Source organism: Prionailurus viverrinus, chromosome B3 (assembly GCF_022837055.1).
Source record: "Prionailurus viverrinus isolate Anna chromosome B3, UM_Priviv_1.0, whole genome shotgun sequence".
Lineage (NCBI taxonomy): Eukaryota > Metazoa > Chordata > Mammalia > Carnivora > Felidae > Prionailurus > Prionailurus viverrinus.
Window position 1 is genome coordinate 27,706,804 of NC_062566.1, and position 11,518 is coordinate 27,718,321.

The window sequence follows — 11,518 nt, forward strand, 5'->3', positions numbered from 1 at the left end:
GAACCTAGGGATGCTCAAGAGGAACTCCTTGCCCCCACTATGACCACCCCATACTCTCTTAACCCCCTGCCTCCTCCCAATCTCTGCAGGGGCCACTTGGACAATGCTTCCCACCAAGAGGGCAAGAAGAGTCAAACCGCATAACTAGTGTCAATCTGTGCTAACCAGCATAGCACAGAGGCAGAGCTTCTGAAAACAGCAGTTTAGCACCTGGATCAAGCTATGCCTGAAGCACACCTAGACTGCCCAGATACTTGAGTCATTCTTTTTTCTTCTTTTTTTTACTCAAGCTACTTTCAGCTAAGTTTTTATTATCTGCAGTTGAAGGACTCCTTGAATATACATTCATTTGTATATTCAGTAGTGCATTTAACCACTCACTGAGTACCTGGTAGGCAGGCCTACCAGATCTGGGGACAGAGAGATGACTAAGCTGTGTCTGTCCTCAAGGAGCCTGCATTCCAATAGGGAAGTGCATGTAAATCACTGCACTTCAATATAGTATATTACTTAAGACACCGTAAGAACTACTTGGAAGCACCTCAGAGACGTAATAACCCTAAAGGTGAGTCCTGAAAAATGACGAGCAGCTCCCCAGGTAGACAGGCTGGGAAGGGTAGCTCCTCCCCAGCCCCAAGTGACCTGTCCTCCTGGCACTGCCTATGTGCCCAGAACCCTTTGAAATAGTAGGAAATGAGTTCCAAGTTCGGTGTTCTGCTCTCAGCTCTGACACTGCTGTGCAGTTTTTAGCAGATGACTTCCCCTGTCTAAATTCAGTATTCCTACGTATAAAAGAGATGCTTTGCTGGCACCGCCCGGGGGGCTCAGTTGGCAGAGCACCCAATTCTTGACTTCAGCTCAGGTCATGATCTCACGGTTTGTGGGATTGAGCCCCATGTCGGGCTCTGCGCGGACAGCACAGAGCCTGCTTGGGATTCTCTCTCCCTCTCTCTATGCCCCTTACCACACGCATACCACCCCCCCTCTCTCAAAAGGAATAAATAACCTTAAAAACAAAGTACGACAAATGCTTTGCTGGACCCTCGTGGAACTCGATCAGTACGTTAAACTTGCACGTACCGTATCCTTGAGGTATAGCCAGTTTAGTTAACTACCACGCAGGTCACATTGAAATGTACAAAATGACTGCAGTGGAAACCACCAGTTTCCCCCTATACCTACTCTCCTTCTCTGTAGAATTTTGAATTCGGCACGTGGCCACTCAGCTAAAGACTACAGAGCCCAGCCTGCCTTGCAGGGGAAACGTGTGTCCGTGTGACCATCTTCCGGCTAACAGGGTAAGAGAGGAACTGATGTGTGCAACGTCTGGGTCACACCCTTAAACAGAGGGCGCATACCCTCTCTTTTCTCCTCCCCTTTCCCACTAGCTGAAACAGCTGGGGTGGCCATCTGAGGCCACGCTGCCAAAGGCAACGCTCTGGGGACTTCAGAACAGCAAGACGCAAGGCCCCCTGAGGGGCTGCAGTATCAGCCCTGGACATACCCGGACTGTCACATGGGTGAGAATAAGCATCTACTCTAGCGTCACTGTTATTTTGGGTCTTTCTTAACAGCATCTGAAGTGACTAATTTAAGGAGCCATCCCTCCCCTCCTTTCCATCCTTCTCTCCCAGCTCTTCCCACCCCATGAAAATTGCCACTGCTCAGAGCAGCAAAAGGAACCCACATCTAAAATAGGTGTTTCAAAATACGAACTGGACACTGTGTCATTTCAGTCACTTAATGATGCCTGGGCCCAGCTCAGGAGATATTTCAAGGGTAGATGTGACCTGGCTTGGGGATTGTGTGTATGGGAAGGAGGGGCCGAAAGAGGCAAGGACATCCTGAAGGCTTGAACAAATGGGCACATGTGCGCACCCATCGTAAGATGGGGAGACCTGGAAATGAAGCATGTTTAAGAGGAAGCTGCCCACTGGGCTTGAGCTACAGGTCATCCGTGCCAAATGTCACATGGACTCCTGGACACACAGAGCTGGAACTCAGAACAGGACAGGGAGATACCCACGCGCTCACAGGGATGGGAGCCAAAGTTGGGATCATTGAAGAAGATTTTGGAAAGAGAACAGGTCCCCCAACAAATTCTGGAGAAACTGCAGAAGTTAATGGTCAGGTATCAGAACAGGGAACCTCTCTCTGGCCACCCTCATGACCCATTTGCCCCCTCCAGTGATGGGCACCCACTACCTCCCAAAGAAGTCCGCTGGTTTGGGGGCAGCTGTCACTGGTAGAAAGCTCTGCCCTATCCTGAGCCCAAATCTGTCTCCCATACAGTCCTCCTTTGACCTTGTAGAACAAGTCTGCCTCCTCCCTGCAAGTTTTAGATCTTCTTCTCCCTTGACGAGCTCACACTGGGCAGCCATGCAATATTATTCACCAGTATGACCCAAAATAACAGAGGCCAAGTTGTGGCCAATGACCGGAAGCCATTTAGTCACATTGCTGCTGATTCTCATCTCTGCCATCCTCTTCTGACGGACTTGGGGAAGGGGTGGAACTTTATGGGATGTTTCATTCGGGTTCCCGTTACCTTTCAGCCAGCTAAGCTGAGTCCATCACTCCAACTGCCACGATCTTCTCTTTCAAATTGTGGCAAAAGGTAAGGAACGTGAGGTTTACCAGTTTGACCATTTTGAATGTACAGTTCGGTGGTGTGAAATACAGTCACAGTGTTGTGTAACCATCGTGATCTTTTCAAGTACTGTTTTGACAGTTCCTGGTACGCAGAAAGCAATCGATAATTTTTTGGTGGATGAGAACAAGAAAAATGAACGTCACCCCCCCAAAATTGCTCTCTTCTCCGTGCTTTGTTCCTCGTGTCATCAAGGTCCTCAGGAAGAGGACAGGAACAGGAAGACCCCGCAGCACTAGGTTCTGTCCCTGGATCAACGTCCATCCACTATTCAGGGCTCTGAGATTAGGAGTCTTCCTACCCAGCTGCCCATCACATGTCCTATCCGCAAGGTGTCACTACTTCTGGCAGAGGACCGGTCAAATGCGGAGAACCAGGAAAAAAAAAAAAAGGCTCATTTGAAGAAGATGTACTCCTCTTCAAGTGCTCGATTAATGACTGGTTCCAGGATTTTGTCAGGGGTGAAGGACACGATCACCAATCTGTTGTTCCCATAATTGGCCTTCTCTCCCCTAAAACTGGCCATCTGCTCATCTCAGGCGTCCTGGCATTCACTTCTCCATTCATGCAACAAACATGAAGAAGTACTATGGGGGTGGAGGGTCCAGCAGTTCCCTGGAGGGGTGGGGAGGTTCCGAGGAGGAGACATTTCAGCAGTCTGGCAGCTTGAGCAAAGAGTGGGCCCCCGCAGCACCCTCTGAGAAGACAGGGGCTCTGAGGAATGGCTGCCAGGAGACGGGGCAGGGGAGGTGGTCGGGGGGTGGTTAAGGATTGATTCTGTACATTGTGGGAAACCGTAGAAGGCTATGACCCCCACCCCCTCTGTCTACTCCAGTTGTCCTGAAATCTCCCGGACAGCTTCTCAGCTACCTTATCTCCAAGTTCACTCAGCACCAGGTCGGACAGTCACAGGGGCCAGAAGATAAATCCATGTGAAGCAGATTATCACCTCCCCACCTGGCCTGAACACCTTCTTCACAGCTTCTGCAACTTCCTTCTTTGACAAAGAAACAAAATAGATACTGAGCAGACCTTCTCTGCCTTCAGTAGTCAGTCTTGATACTCTTTGTCACTTTCCTCCGCATCCTTCATTCTAGAGTGCTTCTCTCTTGTTCTACACTGGCTCCTTCTAATAACAAGGCTCCCCTGTCCTGCAGGGAACCTAGTCCATGTGGTGCTGGTGGGACTGACCCCCAGCGTGGGGCCTCAGCGGGTGTCCAGAACTGACTCATTGGAGAACCCTCAGTGATTGGCTCTGGAACAGGCCTATGAGCCAAACCACACCCCATCAGACTTCCCAGAGCTGTTCTGCTGGAGCTAGTGGAAAAGACTCTTTCTGTAAAGGTCCAGATAGTAAATATTTTAGGCTTTGCAGGCCATCTGATATCTGTCACAACTACTCAACTCTGCCATTGTACAGGGAAACAGTCATAGACAATGTATATATGAATGAGCAGAGCTGTGTTCCAACAGAACTTTATTTATGGACACCCAGATTTGAATTGCATGTTATTTTCATGAATCACATGATTTTTTTTTTCAACCATGACAAATGTAAAAACCATTCTTAGCTGTGGGCTATACAAAACAAGCAGCAGAAGATTTGGCCCACGGGCTGCAGTTTGTAGGAACTGGATTACAGATCCACTAGCTCCAGTCTCAAAGACGCCCAGCTAGCAGCAAAAATGGGAAACAGTGGGGAACTGGTACATTAATTATGGTGCATCTACGTAAGGGAATAGCACATAGCTTTTGAGAAGAATGTGTACTAATATGGAAATAATTCCACGGCATATATCATGTCAATAAGGTATACTGTCAACTGTGTGATCTCATTTCTATATTAACAAATGGCCCATGGTCCTCTCTCTCTGTGTCAATATCACCTATGTTTCAGTACAGGTCCTTCCTTCTCCAGCACTGAACCTCCTGGGGTTGGCTCCTAGGCCTTCTCCTCAAATCTCTCTACTATTTTTTCCTAGATGACTTCATCCACTCCCGTGGCTTTAAATATCATTCATATGCTGGCAACTTCCAGATTTTCTTCTCCAAGCCCACACCTCTCTCTCTGAGCTCCAACTGTCCCCTCAACATCTCTGTGCCAGTGACTCACTTTTAACCTGTCCCTCTTCAAACTGTTGATGTACCCCTCAAACCTGTTCCTCCCCAGCTCTTCCCACATGGGAAAGGCACCACTCTCCACTCTCTGCTCAAGCTAGAAACCTGAGTTTCTCTCACCTCGACAATCCATCACCAAGAACAACCATTCCTAACCCCAAAATATATTTTAGGGGTCGGCAAACTATGGCCTGAGCACCGGATCCAGCCCACTGCCTGGTTGGTCAGCTCACCAGTTAAGAAAGGGTTTACTTTCTTACGTGGTTGGAAATCAAAAGAATATCTCATGAGACACGGAAATCACACAAAATTCAAATTCCAGCGTCTGTAAATAAAGTTTCATTGGAACATAGCCACATTTCATTTACGTATTGTCTGTGGCTGCTTTTGCACTACAAACAGCAGAACAGAGTAGTTGCAATAGTCACAAAGCCTAAAATATTTACTTTCTGGCCCTTTGCAGAAAAAAAGTCTGCTGACTTTTCTGACAGTTTCACTCCTGTTTCTCTCCACCTGTGCGGTTCTCTCTGGTCTGCCAAGTCGTCATCATCTCTTGCCTGGATGACCACAAAAGCTTTCTCACTGGTCCCTCTACTTTCTCTCTCGTCTCCCCACCTAGTTGTATATTCCAGTCTTGACTCTACACAGCAAACAGAATAACTGCTATAAAAACATAAATTGCATCAGGCCAACACGTTCAATATTTAATCAGCTCCTCCATGGCCCACAGAACGCTACCCGGTCCGGCCTTGCTCACCTCCCCAGCCTCACCTCCTCCCATCTGCCCCTCGCCACAGTGGCCTCTTCTACGTCCTATAACATGCATGACATAGGTAACATCTCTATCCTGAGAGTCACCTTGGCAGAAAAGCCAGGCAGAGATCTGCCACTCCAAGGAAATCCCTGTTACTCACGGCACAGCTTTCTTTTCCTCATGTCATACTAGAACCTCCCTGAGAAGAAACAGCATCTGCTCTATTGACTATTGTATCCTTAATTCTAGCAAAGTCCCGGCTCATGATGAGTGCTCAGTGCCTTGTTGAATAAATGAAGGAGTGCGTGTGTGTTTAGATAGATAGTAAGAGATGGATGTTTGTATGTGGGAAAAGGGTCTGGAAGTGTGATAGTGAACCCAACTCCGGGGCATGGGAATGAGGGTAAGCGTCTATGTGCACTTCTTGATATACTTCTGTAACTTTGACAATGAGCATGTAATTCCTTTGCAATTAACAAAAAGAAAACAGCAACTTCAAAGATTTGTATAGATTTTAGACCAGGTTCGCTCACTCACTTGCTAGGCTCCCTAGGGCAAACCCATATCTCTCCAGGTCTTTATCTCCTCAGTCCTCAAAGGAAGGTCCCACCACCATCCCGTGCTATAAGCTTGATCACAGGTTGAGCTGCTGTAGTCAGAAGAGACTTCATGGAAGAAGTGAGCCCTGGTGTTTAAGGAGATGCCTCTGGAGTCAGAGATACAGGTTTAAATCCAGACTCCACTTCCTAGTCATGAGACTTTCAGAAGACATCCTCTCTGAGGCTCATTTATAAAATAAAGATTATAAATTACCTTCTTAGGATGATTATAGGACAGCCTGAGAATGGCCCCCCTGTTGACCTTCCCTTTTCCTGATAACCTGAGTCAGTTTGGGCCTTTTGTGTTGTTAAATGGAATCCTGAGGCCACCTTGTCTGCCCCAGGATACAGTTTGGGCTTAGGAGCAGGCAGCTCCCGGTTCAAATTCTGACTCAAAAGTTTTGCTAAACACATGACCAAGTATAAATGACTTAACCTCTTTGAGACTTGGTTCCACATCTCTAAAACAGGAGTCACAATCCCTACCCCACAAAGGCTGCTATGAGAATAAAATAAGACAATATACAGAAAGGACTTGGGAAAGCACCCAGCACCTACAAACAGCAGTAATAATTGTTATTCCTGTCACGATTATTGCCATAGGCATAGGGATAAGGCCTCCTGGACCCCCTGCACTGAGCATCACCCCCGCTCCCCAGCCAGGAGCTCCTCTGTTGGATTATACATCAGGTCCCTGAGACCATTACTCCTTCTATGACCCCCTTTCCACCAAGAATCCCACCTGCACCCCAGCTCCAAAGCAGCAGACTCACAATCTGGTCCCATCTCTGTGGCTCATCCCTAGCGGTTCTCTCCCCCTTCCTCCTCCCAAATACAAGATCGCAGCACCAAGCATCATGGGCTCCAGCCCCTACTGCCCCTGCTGCTACCATATCCCCCAGTACAGGGCACAAACTCCAGTGTCCCCTGAGGGAAGGCCCAGTCCCTGGGAGGCCATGTTGACTTTAGGGTAACCTGGGAGCCCAGAGATAGTATCTCTTCCTACTCCCGGGATCCCAATAAAAAATGCCTCTCATTCCCCACCCCTAGTGGGTTTCCCTCTGATACTCTCCCTATGCCTCAGGAAGGTCAGATGCCCAAAGGAATTAGGGGCGTGGAGGAGGCATCCATTCTCTGGACCACAAAGAGAATGAGAGGGAGAGTGGGAGCAGCTGACAGGGAACACGAGTCAGAACTGGAGAGTGGAGGAAGGGCTCTGGAGGCACGAGAGTGCTGAGGACTAGGCCTCTGGAGAAGCAAGCACTCTCAGCAATGGCCCCGGCTAGGATACCCGGGTCAGGCCTGCTCTCTCCCCAGCCTCCCGAATGAGTCCCCTCTGCCTTGCCGTCGGGACCTTTAGCACGTCTTGCCAGACTCCAGAAGCAGGGGTAAAGCCTTTCCCTGCCTCCAGAGTGGCAGAAAGAACCTGTTCTAGGGACAGACAGCATTGCAGCTCCAGCATTTGCTAGCTGTGTGTCCTTGGACATGTGACTTCCCCTCTCTGGGCCTTGGCTTGCCCATGTATACAATACAGCCAATGATACCCTACTCCACAGGACTGATATGATTCAATGAGATGATATCTACTAAACATCCAGAACAAACCTCCCCCCACCCCAAACCTGAAAACTCCATGTTCCTATCTGGAACTTCATACTGCAGGGGTGGCAAAACCAGGATGCGGCAGCCAAGGGTTGCATAAAAGCACATGTGCCCTCTCCCAAATGTTTGATCCGCTTGAGACCAAAGGAAATTTCTCAAGGATCACATCCACCAGTTCCCACCCTCTTATTCCCCCTAAGCCCAGACTATGCTTCCCCATTTGCTAGTGAACCTCCCTGTCACTCCTGGCCTGGGGTGTGGAAAAAAGACAGCAATGAGAAGTGGACACCCCCACCCAGAGGATAAGCTCATGGGCAGTGACATCATCCTGCCTGCCCTTCTTCCTCCTCCCTTGACCCCATAACTCAGGTCCACAGCCTCAGGTCCCATGTGGTCACATAATCCTGGAGGCTGCTTGGATTTGGATCATTTTCTTCACATTTAAAACCCCACATGTCCAACCAAGAACCAGCCAGCAGCAGGCCAGAGACTTGTTCTACAACACTGTCTGAGAATCTCTTTGGGTGCTGTGGAATCACAGCTCTGTGATCACCCTGACAATCGGACCCCAAACGGTACTGCCCAGCTCACTGTCAAGGCCAAATCCTGCCCCAAAGAATGAAGATTTATAACTCCAGACAAGACAAGACAGACTACAGGTGAAGGGTGGAGGAATTCTCCCAGGAAGGCTTCGAAGTCACCCTCACCAGAGTAAGGACACAGCCTCCTCAGAAGGGACAACATTTCCAAAAATGTCCTTTCCACAAACATTCAAGCACCCAACCTGGCTGTCAGGGATCGGAGCATCTCCAACATTCAGCCAACCTGCCTCCATTGGGTACCTGGTCAGACTGCAGAGGGCCAGGAACAGGACAGAAAAACAGGCCCCCAAATCCCAGCACTCATGCCCACCATCAGGCTTGCATTAACACAGGCTTCTCACCTCTAACAAGCCAAGCCCCCCAATGGTCTGAATTCTGGCAGCACAGGAGTCTGGAGTAAATTGGAAAGCTCACTGAAGGCAAGCAGGAGAAACCACTACTGATGTCACTGAAGAGAGGAAGAACTCCAAACATCAGTCATGGGACCAATAAAAGCATTGCTGAGGCCACTTGGTGCAAAGCTCACTCCTTCAAAAGTCCCCTTGCCCTACAACCCCTTAGCTCAAAAACCCACGTTCACAGCCCTGACCCAAAGTCAAGAAGAAAAATTTCACTGATGCCAGACGTGTCCTAATGTCAGACTATGATGTATGTAATATGAGACAGAAAGGGTTCCATGCTCGATATGTAAACATAAGTGTTAGTGCTAAAGCTTGAGAAATCCAGATATCAGGGAAATGTACTCACCCCAAAATATTCCCATCCCCAAATGAGCTGGAAATATCACTCATAGCCTACAGCCCCAGAGCCCTCCACCCCTCCCTGCCACTCAGATGGGCCCAACCCATCAGACAAGTTTTGACTACAATTTCAAGTTCAGACTTTAATTTCCCTCAGCCCCCAAAACTACAAGGAAGGCTGCACAGCATCAGATTTCCTAGGGATTTCTGGGAGGCCAGAGGGAATGAGAGGAAGTCAAACTAAATGAATAACTCTCTTAAAGACAGAACAGCTTCATTACTTTCTAATACAGAAGCTAACTTCTAAAGACATGCATGTAAAAAAGGACCTGGGGCCTTAATTTAATGATGAAATTGACTCATTACAATTATCCACATCCAATTTGAAGGTAAATAGTTTTTCTCAATTAAGTCAAACAAACCCTTTCCCTCTTCCCCCAATGTTTTCTGCTTTACTATTTTGCCTAACGTTTTCTTTCCCTCAGCGATAGATCCATCCATATCTGAGTCATCTGTCACGCATTTCTCATTAGGGAAGGTCTGGCTTAGAAATAAATCCCCTTTTCTGGCAGTTCACTGCCTTAGGCCACCAAACCTGCCAACTCCCTCCCTAAACAGCAACCGAGGGCCTTGGAATCTCCTTGGGAGATTCAACCCCCTCTCCTCTAGTGTGTCCCCACCCCGGCCCCCACCTTCCCGCCACCGAGTCCCCCATCTCCTCTCCGTCCCACCTCACCCACCATCTCCTGGACACTTCCCGAGCCCAAATTGCCCGCCCCATCCCTGCTCCCTCGTGTTCGCCTCCCACCCCAACACCTATTCAACCTTGCACCCTGGTCAGCAGTCCCTACCGGTTCTCGGAATCTGTCCCCCTTGCTCCCGCTGCTGCCCATCAAAGTCCTCTACTCGGTCCTTCAGGGCCAAGCAGAGTGGGGCTCCCTTCTCCACCCCTCCCCTCCCCGGCAGCTCTCCCTCCTCGGGGATGGGACTCGGTGTTTTCTTCTACAGGCCCGGGAGACCCCGCTTCCCTAACTCCGGCTGGCTTCCCTGAGCCTTCCAGAATCAACACAGTGACAGATCTGTCCCCACGCCCCTGCACGCCCAGGGCCTCCGGTAATCACAAGCACCCACCAGCCTCCTCCAGGGCCTCCCGGGTGAGGGCAGGTCCCACAGTGCCCCAGCCCCCTCGGCGGCGAGGTTGAGGCGGGGTTGGATTCCGGCGGCCCCCGCGCGTCGGGGGCCCAGAGCCGGGCTGCGCCGCGGACCCGAGGAGATGGCCGGGTGCGGGCGCCCGGCGAGGGAGGGCACGGCACGCGGTTCGGCGGCCCCGCACCGCTCGGCCGCAGACAAAGGCCGCCCCCGCCCGCGCGGGCCCGCGCCACGCAAGCACTCACCGCGCCGCGCCGGCTCTCGGGACGCGGGGACGCGGGGACGCGGGGTGGGGTGGGGGGACGCGGGAACGCGGCAGAGCGCTGTCGAGTATCCGCCGCCGCGAGGCCGGGCCGGAGTTCGGGGTCGGGGGCGGCCCCGCGAGGCCGAGGGGCGGGGCGGGCTGGAGGAAGCCGCGGGCCCGGAAAGGCAGCCCGGGTGTGCCCCAGAGGCGGGATTGGCCCCGCGGCGGCGGGCCGGCAGAGGCCTGAGCCCTGAGCCCGCCCGCTGGGCAGGGCATCGGCCCGGACCCCGCCCCAGACCCCAGTCCGTGCCCTGGAGTCGGGCCAGGGGGCGCTGGTTTGATCGTGCCCATCCCCCCGCCCTGTTCCCACACTCCCAAGATCCAACGTGTAGTTTCTGCGAGAGGGGACAGGTGACTGCCCGCTGACTACCCCCACCCTCCAGCCTGCTGGCGGCAGAGCCAGAACCCGGATCCCGCTGGCCGATCCCAGCCCCGTGTTCTCCCTATGCCCCGGGTTGGTACTGCGGCCTGGAAAGGGTTAACTCGACTGCGAGGAATTAAGAGCTGCAGGGAGCTCTCTATAAATACAGTGTCGTGGGCGCCTGAGCCAACCGCAGGGTAATTTCCACTGGGCTGGTTTTCCTCTTTTCCTCCCTCCCACCCACAGCCACCCGACCAGCCCTGCCCCCAGCCCCAGGCCAGGCTCCAACAGGGGGAGCAGCTCTCACACCCCCACCCCCAACACTTTGCCTGGGCTCTGTCCTTACAGGACCCAGCTCCAGCGTGGGAGGAGATTGGGGGGGAGGGGGGTCAGGCCCTTGGCGCATCCTGTCCCTGCACCTGTTCTCTGACCTGTTCTTCATCAGTTACAGACAGTAACACCTACAGTGTAGCCAGGTTTCTTTGGGCCAGAGTCTAGTCTACTAGCTTTGCTTGCTAGGCCTCTTTAGATCCTCACAGCAGCCCCACCAGGGGTAGATAATATTATCCCTGTTTTACAGATGAGAAACCTGAGGCTGGATGAAAGGACTCTAACCTTGTGCTTTTGCCAGGCCCACCA

The 11,518-nt window shown here is 51.4% G+C and overlaps 1 protein-coding gene across 3 annotated transcripts in view; it reads right to left on the reverse strand.

Moving 5' to 3' along the window:
* CD276 (CD276 molecule) overlaps positions 1-10,668 on the reverse strand; it is a 28,239-nt gene extending 17,571 nt beyond the window's left edge. For 2 of the 3 annotated variants that reach the window (XM_047863698.1, XM_047863699.1), the window contains exon 1: positions 10,460-10,592. The gene's annotated coding sequence lies outside the window, so the exon portion shown is untranslated. Of the gene's footprint in view, positions 1-10,459 lie in introns of all 3 variants that reach the window. The other variant, XM_047863700.1, reaches the window with a different exon arrangement.
* Between the last annotated feature and the right edge of the window lie 850 nt (positions 10,669-11,518).